Here is a 16,009-nt window from a genome sequence, read left to right as displayed (position 1 = left end):
GCTCTCTACAAGCCAGTGAAAGTCAACAGATTAATGCTCATGCCTAAATAATTAAATGACTTATTGTCCTAGCAAGACCCGTGGAGCAGGCAATTTAGAAGGCCAGAATGCCTTTCACTATTTGCAGCTCAGCAGCAGTCACAAGTTCATCTGCCTGCGTCAAAACAAGAATCAGCTTCCTCAAATCAGGATTCAATAATGCAGTTAGTATGTACTAATTAAACACCAAGGGAATGGTTAAAAACGTATTGATTGAATCCCCTGCTGCTAGATGCCAAGGTTTTAACCAGGTCTAGATTCGTTGGGTACTCTAAATGTGTGCATGTGTATGTATTCAGTGGAACAAGCTGTTTAAGGAGATGCTTAGCAAAGGCTTACCACTCACTTGACATTTCATTATTCTGCAGTAACTACATTCAAATGCATGTCCCCAACTACAATCCATTAGTCATTCAACAGCATGTAAATAGGGGGGGGGGCTGCCCCCTCCATACTTTGGCCAAACCTGCTTTATCTCTTTATTGATTTCTGTAAAACAACTTAATAGTATTTTATCTGAAGCACCAATATGTCTACTCTACTCAAAAATCTTGGTCTCTTGTTTACCTTGAAAATAACAAAGACTGGTGTCAATCGAGGTTTTTTGTTTGCTGTTGGTAAGCAGCATTTAAAGACTTACTTTCCTAGAATTTCCTAGAATATAAATGTGGAAAAAAAGACTTCAATAGTTGAAACTAATCAAGGAGAGAAGCAACTTAGAACTGAGGAGAAATTTCCTGACAGTTAGAACAATTAATCAGTGGAACGACTTGCCTCCAGAAATTGTGAATGCTCCAACACTGGAAGTTTTTAAGAAGATGTTGGATATCCATTTGTCTGAAGTGGTGTAGGGCTTCCTGCCTAGGCAGGGGGTTGGATTAGAAAACCTCTAAGGTCCCTTCCAACTCTGTTATTCTATTCTATTCTATTCTATTCTATTCTATTCTATTCTATTCTATTCTATTCTATTCTATTCTAATAACTCTCCAGTTCAGTTGTTTTTTATAGTTTAATTATTTTGACTGAGAACGAGTTTATTGAATCTCCCTCTAAACGTCTGGTTCATATTTTTCTTTCTTTATCTAGATATAAGATTTGTATCCCACTTCAGTCTAATGGCTCAAAGCAGATTATATCAGAGAAACAGTAACAAATTACCAATGCAATTAATAATGTGTTCAATATCTCAGTAGCTGTTTATTTTTTTTAGAAAATGAAACATTCAGCACCACCAACGAACAGTCTCTAAGGGATTTCTGGAAGAACCAGATCTTTACATGCCTTCAGAAACCTATTACAGTGGGGACTATTCTTGTTTTAGGGGACAAACTTCCAAAGAGTAGGTGGTGAGAAAATGCTGGCAACCATAACACTTCCCACATACCTCACCTATTAGGGTTTTTTGAAAGTGTTCTCTGTTCTTTCAGATAAGGCAAAATATGTCAAAGATACTGGGCCATATAAACCAAATTGTCCTCAACCTACGATCGGTCCTTTAATGACTGATCACAGTCATGATGGCCTCAAAACAGATGCTTTACAGCCTATAAAGCAGTTCCAGTCATTCTGACCCTCCACAGCACATGGCCTCATTTTGGGCACTTGGCAGCCTGTCAGAAGTTGTGAATGCCATTTACAATCTTCTACCGGCTTTCCCAGAAAGTCAGTGGGGAAGCCAACCGGCAAGGTTGTAAACAGAGGAGATGTTGCATTTGAAATCCATTCCTCCAGCATGGTGAGAGATTTCCAAGCCCATGCAGAGGGGAAATACTACCATGCACTGGAGGAACAGATCTCACATTAGGTGAAAACATTAGCCTTTCAGAACAGTGGCATTCACTAGCATTTCTCTAAATACAAATGTTCTTAAAGGCCCAGAACATTGGAGTTAGCATTTTTCTCTCTGGGAAAACTTTGCAGAACAGTGGCCCTTGTTAGCGTTTTCCACTATCATTTTCCCCTCCCCTCCTAAGCCTTCCCGTATGATCAACAGTTCTCTCTGGCACTCCACTTAACAACCGGAATGATTGGTTAACACCACATGATTGGGCCCAGGGTACCTGCGAGACCACTACTGCCACCAGTAGCCTCCCACCATCCAGTGAGATCCCACAGAGTTGGCCTCCTCAGGGTGCCATCGGCCAGACAGTGTCGGCTGGTGACCCCCAGGGGGAGAGCCTTCTCTGTGGGAGCGCCTTCCCTCTGGAATGAGCTGCCCCGGGAGCTTTGCATAATCCCTGACCTCCGGTCCTTCCGACGCGCCCTAAAAAGTTGGCTTTTCCAGCAAGCCGGCCTGGCCTGTTAATTTTATCTAATTTTTTTAATGTTAGTGTTATATTAATTGGGTTTGTTTTTTGGATTGTTTCTAATTTCCTTTTAACTTTTGTAATATGTGTTTTTTAAATGCTGTACGCTGGCCTGAGTCCTTTGGGAGAAGAGCGGCATATAAATCCAATAAAATAAACAAAACAAACAAACAAACAAACAACTGGGTGGGCTAGGACTGCAGTCATGGAACAAAGCAGCCACAATGCATTTCGCTTAATGTCTATTTCGCTCAACGACTGAGATAATGGACCCAATTGTTGTCATAAGTGGAGGAGTACCTGTAAAAGTAACAACTAGCATCTTGGATTGCCCTTGGCAACATACCAGCAGCCAATAGCAGTGTTACATGGCAGTAATCAAACTGTCCCATATGCATACAAGTTGTTACGTTTGCATTGATTAAAGCTTCTAGATAAACTTCAAGGGTAACCCCATGTAAATGGAGTATAGAAATCCAGTAACAAGACCACAAGGTATTGCTAACCTTCAGTACTTCTTTCTCTAATTTTTAAATTTAAGTTATAATTTTGAAAACAATGTATCCTCATTTTTAATTTGGGGGCCTTTACTCTTCTACTTCCCTAGGTTCCTGACTTCTAACTTCCCCTCTGAATAAGTCCTACAGAAAAGAAATATATTCATTACTGGTATATTGTTTTTAATCAATCTTGGAGTAGAAAATCAGAATTCAACAACTTGACGCTAGATCACTTTTCTCCAACCTGGTGACCTCAGAGATGTTGGGTCTCTAGAATTCATAAAGAGCATGGAGTAAAAAGTCAGATTTTAACATCCTTGAAGTACAATGAATTAAATGGCTTTCTTATTATCAATCGAATCTAGTGTAATTGACATTTCAAAACCAGCTATTGGAGTAAAGGCCTGTGTGTGATTAAATTACCCTTTGTTAATTTTTCCTTTTGAACTTCACATCTAGGCATAGCCTGTTCCCAAAATATGGCATTTCTTTTTTACTTTCATGTAGTTGTTTCATTCCTGTAAATATTCCCTTGCAAAGTCTACTCCATTGCTTTACCGTAGATATAATACATATAAATCAAAAGCTATGCCACCAACTCTAGGATAATGCATAGGGAAGTGAATTACGTAATTCTATTCTATTCCAGAGCAAAAAGAATATAAGAGAATTGGTATAATATGGCAACATAATCTGAATCCAGTATTATGAGATGGTTATCTTCTGCTCTAGAATTCTCTCCCCTATCTTAGTCTCATGTTCAAAGTAAATTGGATTACTCAAAAGAAAGAGATGGACCACCAAGAATCATAAAGTAATTGCCTAAACCTGGCACTGATTGTCTCCAAGAAAAGTCCACCTTAATGCTTAGCCTGGAGCTGGACAAAGGTTCTCAAGAACAAGCCCCTGGAGTAGCAGCTTCTCAAGACCTGCTACTCCAGCACAACCTGTGAGCCTAGGAGAACACTCACATTGTGCATCTGTTCTTTCAGGGTGTGTTTATCTCCTCCAGAACCACAGATGAGCTTGTCAGGACCCAGGTAGTTTTGGAATAAACAACCACAAGTAGTCCTCAGTTTTCAACCATTCATCAGACACTATTCAAAGTTACAACGGCACTGAAAAAATTGACTTCTCACCATTTTTCACACTTACAACTGTTGCAGCATCCCCATAGTCAAGTGATCAAAATTCAGATGCTTGACAACTTGCATGTATTTATGCCAATTGCAATGTCCCAGGGTCGTGTGATTATCTCCTGTGATCTTCTGACAAGCAAAGTCAATGGGGAAGTAACATTTAAGAACCATGTTCCTAACTTAATGACTGCAGTGATTCTCTTAACAACTGTGGCAAGAAAGGTTGCAAAATGGAGCAAAATTCCTTTAACAACTCACTTAACAACTGTCTTGATTAGCCATGGAAGTTTTGTGATTATTAAGTCGAGGACTATCTACATGCTGTTTTGCTGGGGTTCAGTGTGGACCTATTTCAACCCAGCCATGATCATTTTGCAAAAACAAGGAATAAAATCTATATTTGAGGCCCCAAAATGTATTAATTTCCACTCACCTAAGATTTCAAGATATAATTCAATAAAGAAGACAGCTGTAAAATTTATAAACCTTCTCTTCCTGAGACAGGCATTTGGAAATTCTCAAAGTTGTTATGGAAACCTACAAACCCAAATTTGGAGAATTTCTCTGGCATCTCTCACAACTTTCTGAGTTCTCAGAATTAATCTGATAATACAAAACCACAGCATTATAAAAATGGTGGACTTGTAACCCAGTGTTCGATTTCTGCTCCACAGAAACTGTGGTTAGCAAGAATCCAAATAAAAGCAGAGAGATGGCTGTTAAGCCTTCTATTGAACACACCCTATGAGGGGGAACCTATCTTACCTCCCTGGGTAATTGGTTTACTGTTGAATAGCTCTCATTGCTAGGAAGCCTCTTCTGACATTCAATTGAAATCTGCCTTCCTGTAACTTAAATCCATTATTTGTGTCCTGCACTCTGAAATGAGAGAGAATGGGTCCTGACCTTCTTCAATATGACATCCTTTTAAGTATTTGAAGAATGCTATCGTAACCCCCCCCCTCCTCATCCTACCCAGCTCTTTCAATCTCTCTTTGTACAACTTAATTTCTAGTCCCCTTGCATTCTTCATTGTGTTCCAAGTTCTCTGAATCCTTCTGAACTGGGCACAGTAATTGGAATTCTTCTTGAAATATGGGCCCTGACCAAAGCAGAAAATAATGGAATGATTACTTTCCCTGATTTGAAATTATAGTTCTGTTGATGTAAGCAATGTAGTCTACAACTTCATTTGCCTTCTTTTCATCCATAGTGCATTGCTGACTCATATTCTGTTTACCCTACAATTCTAATATCTTTTTTTACGAGGGCTATTACAACCCAAGTACGCACTATTCCACATTGGAGCCACCTGTACAAGTAAGAATTTTGCTAATATTCCAGTTTATTTGTATCTCGCCTTTAATGATTTTTTTAATAAATAACTCAAAGTGACAAATATATCCAACATGCCTTCCTCTTCCTATTTTCCCAACAGCAACAAACCTGTGAAGTGGGCTGGGCTGAGAGAATCTCACTGGCCCAAAGTCACAACTGGCCCAAAAGTCATTGTCAGGCCATTAAGTCCACACTTAAATAGCTTCAGGGGTGGGCTGCTGGGGATTCTCGGGGCTTCAGGAGAACTTCTAGCTAAGATTTTGCGCAGTTCGGAGAACTCCCAAATCCCACTCCTGGCTGGCCTCGCCCACTCCCCCCCTCCCAGGAGTTCCCATGTGACCCATTTTGGATTCAGATAAGTGCAGGGCACGCATGGAGCCTCAGGGAGGGTGAAAAATGGGCCTACCGGAAGTTTGGGAAGGCCAGAAACGTCCTTGTGAAGAGGTATCCCCTAACCTGTTTCTATCAACTTCAGGCAGCCATTCACAATTTTCTTGTAGAATACATATCTTTTATTAAGGAAGGCTGAACCAAAATAGGAGCCTCCTTTCCTTGTTACTTGTTAACATGTTGTCCTCTTCACCCAACAACTGTGCAGATTTTCCCCCTTAGTTTCAGCATGTGTAAAGAAGCCTCTTTTTAGCATTCTTCACCTAGCTCAGTTCATTCTAAGCTTCCTCTGTCCTGACAGGTCAGGCTGCCTGTCTGTTCTCTTCCTTTATGGTCTCCTTTTTTTTCATGTAAATGCCGTTTTCTATTTTAATATCTTCACTAAGCTTCTTTTGCTGTCTTTTTCCCCTTCTCATTGGAATTGTTGATCATCTTCTTTAGAAGTACCAACTCTTTCCAAATTCTTCTCCTGTGATGAAATCCTACTTATCTTTGCTCTGTGTTAATCAACATGTGTTTTCCTGAGGTCCAGAATAATGTGTTTGGTTATGTTGTTCCCTTAAAATCAAGGTTTCTAACATTAGAAACCTTAATACAGTTTCCTTAATACTTAATACTTATAGAAACTTCCATGTCCTCAACTAAGGACCATTCTGCATGTAGGTAGTCTTTGACTTACGACCACAGTTGAGTCCAAAATGTCTCTTGCTAAGTGAGGCAGTTGTTAAGTGAGTTTTGCCCCATTTTGCAATCTTTCTTGCCACAATTAAGTGAATCCCTGCAGTTGTTCAGTTAGTAACACAGTTGTAAAGTGAATCTGGCTTCCCCATTGACTTGGCTTGTCAGAAGGTCGCAAAGGGGGATCACATGAGCCCAGGATTATGCAACGGTCATAAGTATGAACCAGTTGGCAAGCATCTGAATTTTGATCACATGACCATGGGGATACTGCAACTGTCGTAAGTGTGAAAAACAGTCATAAGTCATTTTTTTTCAGTGCTGATGTATATTTGACCAGTCACTAAATGAATAGTTATAAGGTGAGGAATACATAGCCTTCAGATAGCCTTTAAATAGTCTTCAGCTATTTGTCTCCCATGTATAAATTGGTCGGAAATGAAGCTGACCTAAGAATTCCCCCTCTAGATTTCAATCCTTCCTTTACTCTGGCCACAAGAATAGCCAGGTTATTTATTATTTCCTTTATTTGCTATGGTTTGTTTAATGATTGTGCTATTTTTGTGATGCCTAATACTTTAATCTGAATCACATTATAAATTTTTAAAAATGTATTTTCTCTGATCCCTCATGTTTACTTATAAAATGCTCCTCAGGTGGTTTGTTAAACTTATGAGCACAGCTATAACTATGGATGAAAAGGTCAAATAATTTTATGCTTGTAACACTGATATTGTACAATGTAATTAGTATTGGTAGAAACACTTTTTTCTCTTCGCTATTCTGAGCACTCTTAAGTTTTCTAAATAATAAAACCCTAATAATCTCCAATTAATATTGTATAAACATTACTGTATTGAGCCAACATAATGTATCAAGATTTATAACAATATAATAATAATAATAATAATTTATTAGACTTCTAGACCGCCCCCTCTCCCCGAAGGGACTAAATGAAATGATAATGAAAAGGAAAGAAAGAAAGATCTGAAACATGTGCAGTTATACATCTGTTGCTCCTGATAACTTCTCCAAACCAATCTCTGCCTTCTTTTGATGGCTGCAAAAATCAGATGTAGTACCACCTTGTGTTTTTCTCTCCCCCAACCCACTCCAGCTGCTTTATGAAATCTCATACAGAATATTATAGTCTTGTTTTTTTTAAAAAAAAAAAAAGGAAAGAAATGGCAATCAGACATCCAAGATACATTTGGGACAGGAAAGGGAAGTAAAATTCACAATTATTTTTAATATACTTAGGATAATGTGTTTAAGTGGGATATTCAGTATATATTGTGCCCTTGTCAGATATTAAAGCTTAGGTTTTACACGCATATCCATTTATATACCTACCTTATCTTAAGGATCTCTGTCTTGCCATAGTAAAAGAGGTAAGACAGTCTGTAATTTTTCTATCTGTTGTCTGCATTTGTGTTTTTGCTGATTTATTAACTAGGACAATGCAAGGAGACTCTGCCCATTATTCCTGGTGTTTGCCTGAGCTCCTGACAGCTTGGTGGAATTGAAACATCTTATTTAAAGCAAGTGAGCATCATTTTAAATATCAGCACTGACATTCAAGGACTCATTGCTAATGGAGTGCAGAGTAGCAGTTATGCAGAAAGGAAGGGAGAGGTTCCTCACCAATTTTGCTTTGCTTTCAATAGGTAATTTTCCCTCCTTCATGCCTTGGTCTTTAAAATTCCATCTCTTATTTTCTGCCAGCTTATCTTCCTGAACCTTTAGACCTCATTCTATCTGCTGGTTGCATAGGGAATTTAAGGATATCTCCTGAGATGAATGCCTGTGAAGTTCTCACAGGCATCCCATAATGAGGACTCTGCATCCATCATTGATTTGATTACTTACCAGAAATAGGAAGACCTCTCTTGTGTGCACTGCTCCCCTGTCTTCTGGAGTACAGGCTGAATTTCTCAGACTCCCACCTGGCTTATTTGCTCCTACTACTACCTGGTTTATTTCTAGACTACTACCATTGACATGTTAATTTGTTCCCCAGCAGTTCTTGCCTCTAGAATTGAATTCAGGAGCAGATTTCAGAAGCCATGCCAGTTTAGGATCTTTCATACACTGGGAAAAGAACATTACGAGAGTGGGTACCATTCAGGACAGGAAAGGTTTATGAGATTTATATGGTTACTCATCTTTTGTGCCCTCTTAACTAAAGGCCTACAATATAAATTCCCGATTATATTTGTGTATTACAGAAGTAATCATGTTGTGGAAATCTGGTTTGGATAATCAGCAGTCACCCAAGGAGAAAGGAGCCAATGGGATAAAATGCAGAAGATGTGTTTTAAGTGCTTATTGAAGTTAAAATTACATCTTGCAAAATTACATCTTAGCACTGACCGCCTAAACTTGAAGTTAGAGGAGGGAAGCAGCATTTTTTTTAAAAAAAAGTTATTTAATTCCACAAAGAGAGCAGTGGTTCATTAAAAAGCAAAAATGAAAGACATCAGCCTGGTTTTGAGGCATTTGGAGTTTTTTGATGGCTTACTACATCTGACTCTTATTTTAGCAGAAAAACACTGAAATTCATTAACAGTCTTCCCATTTCCTTCCTCTTTGGGACTTTGTGCTGTTTTGGAGCTGTTTCTAAATATTTTGTGAAGTGAAGGATAGTTTTACAAATTATTTATACGTGTGTGTCACTTTACAAAATGTTTTAAGGGTAGAGTATTCACTGAGGCTTTGGGGGAGGAGCAAGATAAAGACTTTTATGCAGATTAGTAACACTAAACTAATTCAACAAGCATGGACTCCAACACTGAAGCCTTGTGTTCTTTTGCTCTGTAAAGTTGAGAAGTATAATTTATCTTGTATTTTAAAGAACATCCAAAACCTCAGGATATCATTGCATTCCTAAAGAATCCTAATGCACAATGCATGCCTTATTCACACAGGAAAGTGAATAATTTCACTGTATTTTTTTTTCTTTTCTCCTCTTGTGTCTCAGTTGGAATATTGATAACCAAGCTGGGTTATTTTTTTTGTAATGATTTATTTATTTTCTCTTTTGCTTCCCCCTCCTCTTTGCTTAAGGAAGAATACCGGAGGTGGGAAATATTTTAGAACTTCAGTTTGCTGTATTAGGAGCCATTAAAGAGTTTCACTTCTAGGCAACACTGACAAGCTTTAAAAATCTGCTTGTTATATTGTCAAAAGTGCCCAGAAGTATGCTTCTGCCAATGGCTACCGTAGCTTGTTATTCTAATTGCAGACAAATTCCATTCCTCTAATGTAACAGGACCCATGTTGCTAGTATCTGGTGTGCTTTTCTCAAAAGCTTCCATTGTCTTTTATACCATGAATGGGAGACCAGTATCAACTTGTGCAAACAATTTCTGGTGTCACAATGATGATTGGGTGTAGAGGTCATCCTACATTCCAATCTACAAGCTGATCTTTGTGGTAGATTATACATTTGGCCAGTCTGATGAATTAGAACTGGCCTAATTCCCAATTCATATATCTGTGGTTTTCCTAGTTGCAATGTATGGTTGTGAAAGTTGGACCATAAGAAAGGCTGAGTGCCAAAGAATTGAGGCCTTTGAACTCTGGTGCTGGAGAAGACTCCTTCAAGTCCCTTGGACTGCAAGGCGATCAAACTGGTCAGTCCTAGAGGAGCAGTCAACCCTGACTGCTCTTTAGAAGGCCAGATCCTGAAGATAAAACTCAAATACTTTGGCCACGTAATGAGAAGGAAGGACTCACTGGAGAAGAGCCTAATGCTGGGGAAGATTGAGGGCAAAAGAAGAAGGGGACGACAGAGAATGAGGTGGCTGGATGGAGTCACCGAAGCAGTAGGCGTGAGCTTAAATGGACTCCAGAGAATGGTAGAGGACTGGAGGAACATTCATGGAGTCGCAATGGGTCGGACAGGACTTCGCAACTAACAATAACAATTCCCAATTCATATATCACACCTGAAAAAGGTGAGGGAATTATGGTGACAATGGAATCTCTTCTGCTTCAGTGTCTCCTGTCCCCATCTTTGATTTTCCTCTCTGCTTTGTTCTTAAGACAGGGGTCTCCTGTCCTGTAGTGGGCCGCAACCCACTACCAGGCCATGACCTATTTGCAACTGGGCCACATGAGTGGGGTGGGCCGGAGGGCACACTTAGAGCCCCGCTCACACTAATGAAGCTGTGTGCTTCATTAGTAAAGGCATCAAGACTAACAAAGTAATCTATTGCATTTATTCTTGGAAACAAGCTCCACGATACCAAACAGAATTCATTTTGTTTCAGTTGCTGCAGATTTATGATGTACAGTAGTGCTAAGACCTCAATTGTGGAGAAGCTATGTTTTAACCCTTGGGGTGGGGTGGAGTTGCAAATGAGCTTTAAGGTTCCCTCCTTCCTGGAATGAGAGTGTGGGAAATCAGTTCTGGAGCTCTGGAAATATGAGGGAGAACTTGAGAGAATCCCCTTCTCTTTGCAATGAAAGTATACTCGAGTGTTTGTCTTGTTCTGAATCCTGGTGATAGAACAACTCCAAGGACGTTGCTTGGTAGGAGTCAATGAACCAAGCCTAGCTGGTATAACCTAGATTCAGACAACCAATTCAGCTTGTAAAGTGATGCTGGATTTAGAAGATGAAGGGGAGGGGGAATAGGGGAATTCGTTTTTCTGAAGATCGGGGTGGGGGAGCTTGAGAACTGGGGCAGGATTCTACAGGGATGGGCAAATATGCCAGGGAGAATTAATAGCCAGTATAAGAAAGGGGATCATCAATTTAGTGTCCCTCCCTGCTTCTAGCCCAGCTGCTCCAACTCTATGGCCAGTGAGCCTTCAGATCTGTATATAATAAGATCATGAGAAGAGCAGTAAAGATGATTATGGGATTGGAAGCTAAAATATATGAAGAATGGTTGCATGTTGTCTAGTTTGATGAAAATAAGGACTAGGGGAGACATGATAGCAGTGTTCCAATATCTCAGGGGTTGCCACAGAGAAGAGGGAGTCAAGCTATTTTCCAAAACACCTGATGATAGGACAAGAAGCCATGGGTGGAAACTAATCAAGGAGAGAAGCAACCTGGAACTAAGGAGAAATTTTCTGACAGTTAGAACAATTAATCAATGGAACAACATGCTTCCAGAAGTTGTGAATGCTCCAACACTGGAAATTTTTAAGAAGATGTTGGATAACCATTTGTCTGAAGTGGTGTAGGGTTTCCTGCCTGAGCAGGGGGTTGGATTAGAAGACCTCCAAGACCTCCTTCCAACTCGGTTATTGTATTCTATGGCTTATCCATAACTAGTAACAGATGAAGACGTGCACAGAACATAAATTGCCAAGACTGAGATAAGTGAAGACAGGGTGATACCTTCTCAGAAATCTATTCTCCACTTTTGGTGCTTCAGCAACCCCAAGGAAAATGATGATTCCTTCTTTGAAATTCTGACAATATGACTCTGAGGTAGCTCATGGAGAAAATACTTGTGGCTGAAGTTGTGCTCTTAAAGACTGAGGAGTCCTGCTGGGCAATTGATCAAGAAACTAGTAGCATTTTTTTTCCAACCAACAAATTTTATTAAATCGGTATAAACTTTTGCTGCATCTCATGAAACTTTATGCCCTTTTCATCATAAAAGGCACTACAAGATTGCTGATTTTTGCAGCGTAAACTGATAAGCTCTCTTCTTACAGTGTTGGAATATTACAAGTATCCTCTCCTTGGTCCCTTGATTTCATTCCTGAAATGGTGATTGGTTCTTTCGGCTCTTGTGGCTGGGCATTTCAACTTTTATTCCTGGGAAATGGATTGGGTACAGGCTCACCCCGGGAGGTAATGGCCTCCATGGCAAACATGGGTTTGTCCCAGGGCATAACTGGCTCAATTCATACAATCGTTTTTACCCTTGGTTTACAATCTGAAATTGAAGGATGCTTTTTTTTTCACCCCTTTGTCATGATCTGGTCGTTTTCTGGTGTCTCTGAGGTGAATTGACACCTCCAATATCTGCAAGAAGGAAAGATCAGTTAGGATGATTCATTTCATACAACTTAGGGATCTGGTTAATCTCCAGAAAGCAGTTGAGGACTTGATCTGGCAAGCAATTCTGCAGCATTTATTGTGAATGACTGCTAGGATGCAGGATGCCATAAATATAATGATGACGTTCAATTTTCTATCCCTATACTGGCTTAACAGGAGATCCAAGTGTCTGGAGGCTGGCAGGGGCTGGATCCTTTGAAATATGATCAAGTTGAATGCAGAAAGGTGCAGCAGTTCTTTGTTCAGAAATTGTCTGGTTCTTTGGAAATTGCATATTTCCTCCAGATGGGATTGCAATGTTCCAGAATGCACTGTTCTGGAAGGAAGAAATCAGAGATCAAAGATAATTCTTGGAATCATAGTTCCTGCAGCAGCAGCAGGAGGAATCTAGGATTATGAGAACTTTTGCCCGGCTTCAACTGGTGGTTTATTCTTGGAACTTGATTTGCAGCCCATAGTCATTTATTCACCATGTTATGTAAGGACTACTGCAGTGCCCTCTACTTGGAGCTGGCTCTGAAAACTATTCAGAAACTTCAAGTGGTTGATAATGAAGAGGGCTGTGGCCTCCCCAGCAAAAACCCACTGAGCAGGGAGTGATAGCTCTTCATTGGCTGAAGAGTGGTTCAGTATAAGTTCCTCGTACAATTAAAAAAGCTGATTATAACCTACAAAACCCTTTGTGGCTTGGGTCCTAGTTACCTTGGAGACTGTCTGCTTCAAATAGAATCTGGCTCCCCTACAAATTTGAGTCAGCAAAGTATGCTGTCTGTTCTCCACCTCCACCTAGAGCTAAAGGGAGGAAGGGTGTGTGTGTGTCTGTGTGTGTGTCAGAAAAGATGCCAGTTCTGTTTCTGTACTAGCTCCCAAGGTAAAGGCAATCCTTTTCATCAATCAAGTAAATAAATAAAATTGAAGAGTTGTTTTTTTCATTGGACTTTTGCATCCTAAGATATTAGGGGTACATCTATTCCATTTTTCTTTGCTGTGTTATTTTACTACAGTTTTTAAAACAGTTTTTATGTGTACAAACCAGGCTAGAGTTATATGATTGGGGTGGCATAGAAATGATCTAAAATATAGAAATAAAATTGTAGCGCAAGATTAGAAGTACATTTGTGAATTATGACAAACATGTAGAAGCAGAACTTGTCATTTAAAAAAAAAGATGTTTAGTGATTGCTATTTACTGACTTGGAGATAACAATAAATTATGGATATTTTTAGAAACCAAGAGAGTTACTATTTACTTTTATGAAAGAAGAATAATAAATAGTACAGTTTGAGCTCAAATACTATTTTTTTAATGTAGCTATTAGTTCCAATACATAAAAGAAAAGAAAAAGAACACAGCATGTTTTTTTTCTGGAGGAGACAGTTTGTTATGGTGCTTTGAAGATACCAGGATAGAAACTAGGAGGCTGTGAGTTCTAATCCTCCTCAGGCATGTAGCCAGCTTGATGTTCTTGGGCCAGCTGCTCTCTCTCAGCCCTAGAAAGAAGGTAATGGCAAATCACTTCTCAAAACCTTACCAAGGAAACTGTGAGCACAAAAACCAAAGCAAAACAAGCACCGCCCTGGAATGAAAGACATAACATAAACGTAAAGGAATGTGTAAGTTAAATTGGGTAAAACACATATTTTGGAATGAAGTAACAGACAAATTATTTAAATTCGGATTCGAAATTCTACAGCGAGATATAGCACTGGTAGTATTGAGTAATATTTGTGTGTGTGTGTGTGTGTGTGTGTGTGTGTGTGTGTGTCCATTCGTTCCAGCATAATTCAGGAACACTTCAAGCAATTTCAATTACACAGATGACTTACTCTCTGGAGAAAAATACTGTGGGGGTAAGACACCCCTCAGGGTGTGTGTCCTGTTATGATACAGCCTGTTGTGCCTTTAAATGCCTTCTACTGTACTGCCGTAAAATAACTTCTACTGTACAGCGCAGTGGAGTTGCCATGGTAACAGCTTCACGGTACTCCACAAGGGGGCTCCATCTGGTAAGGGGGAAATTCCAATATTAGAAATTACATTTAGTCTGGACATTTTTCCCTATAAATAAATACCCGGGCAATGCTGGGCTATCAACTAGTGTAAAAATAAAAGATTTCGTGTCAGGACAGAAAGATCTTAGCTATAGACCAGAGGTTTCCAAACTTGGCAATTTTAAGACTTGTGGACTTCAACTCCCAGAATTCAGTTCTGGCTCCCAGAACCTATGCTGGTTAAGGTATTCTAGGAGTTGAAGTCCGCAGATCTTTAAAGTTGCTAAGTTTGGAGACTCCTGCTATAGACTACCTGCCCACCCACTCACCCCTTGATGAGAAATAAATTTCCTTACTTAGAACAGATATTGGATTGCGCTCAATCATGGGAGCCAACCTACCGCCCACGATGCTTACTCTTTGTGTAATTTATTCCCTATATTAATTTCTCCTTTATGTCCAGGAAAAGATATTCCATTCTCTTGCTAATAAAAAAGGAAGTGTAGGATCCTTGCATTCTCTTTATGGCTGTGGCTGAACTTGAGACTAACGAGATGATGAACTTGTACAGAAGATCCATGGCAACCCAGTCTTTCACGAAGAATAGTTGTGATTATATCCCAACGGAAAGAGTAACAATGGTGTGAGCAAAGAGCATACGTGCCTATTACTTTAAACAACATTATCTTGGTCTAACAGGCTATTTCTGACATTTCAAATAATGGCGTTTCTGGGGAGAGGCAACAGCTGTTAGTGCCTCTTGCATATTCTTGTCCATAGCAACCTAAACCATTAGCTGTCACCTTGGTGCCTTGAAGCAAGATTCCTACTATTTTCTGAACTTCAAAGCTTCCAAATGCGGAGTCGCCACGTGGGCAGCCTCCATGCTAATATCAGCAAGGCAGACAGTCTGCCTGGCTCTGTTGGATTTGCCCTCCTTGTTCACAGTTTGAGATGGTGGTTTTTGTTTTTTAACTGCCTTCTGAAAGCAAACGGCAGCACTGTGTAAATGGAGGATCATGAGCATCTCCAGACTTCGAGGCAATCATTAGATAATCACCTCTCATTATTAAACTTTAATTTAAATTGTGTATTGAAAAGAACAAACAAACTCGTATCAAAGGAGCCCCTGGCATTTTTCAGCACTTGATTAAATTTGAGGGTGTGGGGGTTGAAAGCTGTGTAGATTCTCTGACTTATTTCCTCTGAGTTTCCATCTTCTGGTTTTTCTCATTGCTGCAAGGAAATAATATGAATTATTGCTCAAGACCAGATCTTTCTTTTCAGACGGATTAAACTAGAAATATAGATTCAAGACTCTTTACTAGCTGCCCCCCATAGTGTGCCCCAAATAAGTATCTTGTCCATCCTATTGTAAATCCTTAGAAAACTGTCCCTACATATTTCATTGTGATACATAGCAGAATTTGCTAAATGTGAAGTTCAGGGGCTGGAAATAGAGGTTCAGGAATATTTCTAGTAGAAAATGATTTGTGTAACATTAGTATTTGAGCAATGTACATATTCCATTCCTATCATTGATATTCCAAAAGGAAGGAAAGTTGTTTTTCGTTTTACATTTCGCTCTTCTCTTACTTTG

The 16,009-nt window shown here is 39.5% G+C and overlaps 1 protein-coding gene across 2 annotated transcripts in view; it reads left to right on the top strand.

Moving 5' to 3' along the window:
• The window catches only part of SDK2 (sidekick cell adhesion molecule 2), a 468,912-nt gene that overhangs the window by 337,836 nt on the left and 115,067 nt on the right, over window positions 1-16,009 (top strand). The gene's annotated exons all lie outside the window — the stretch shown is intronic.

The sequence above is a fragment of the Natrix helvetica genome, assembly GCF_964273705.1.
Source record: "Natrix helvetica genome assembly, chromosome: 1".
Classification (NCBI taxonomy): Eukaryota; Metazoa; Chordata; class Lepidosauria; order Squamata; family Natricidae; genus Natrix; species Natrix helvetica.
Note: the sequence above shows the minus strand (reverse complement) of the source record. Positions and strands in the feature narration are given on the sequence as shown.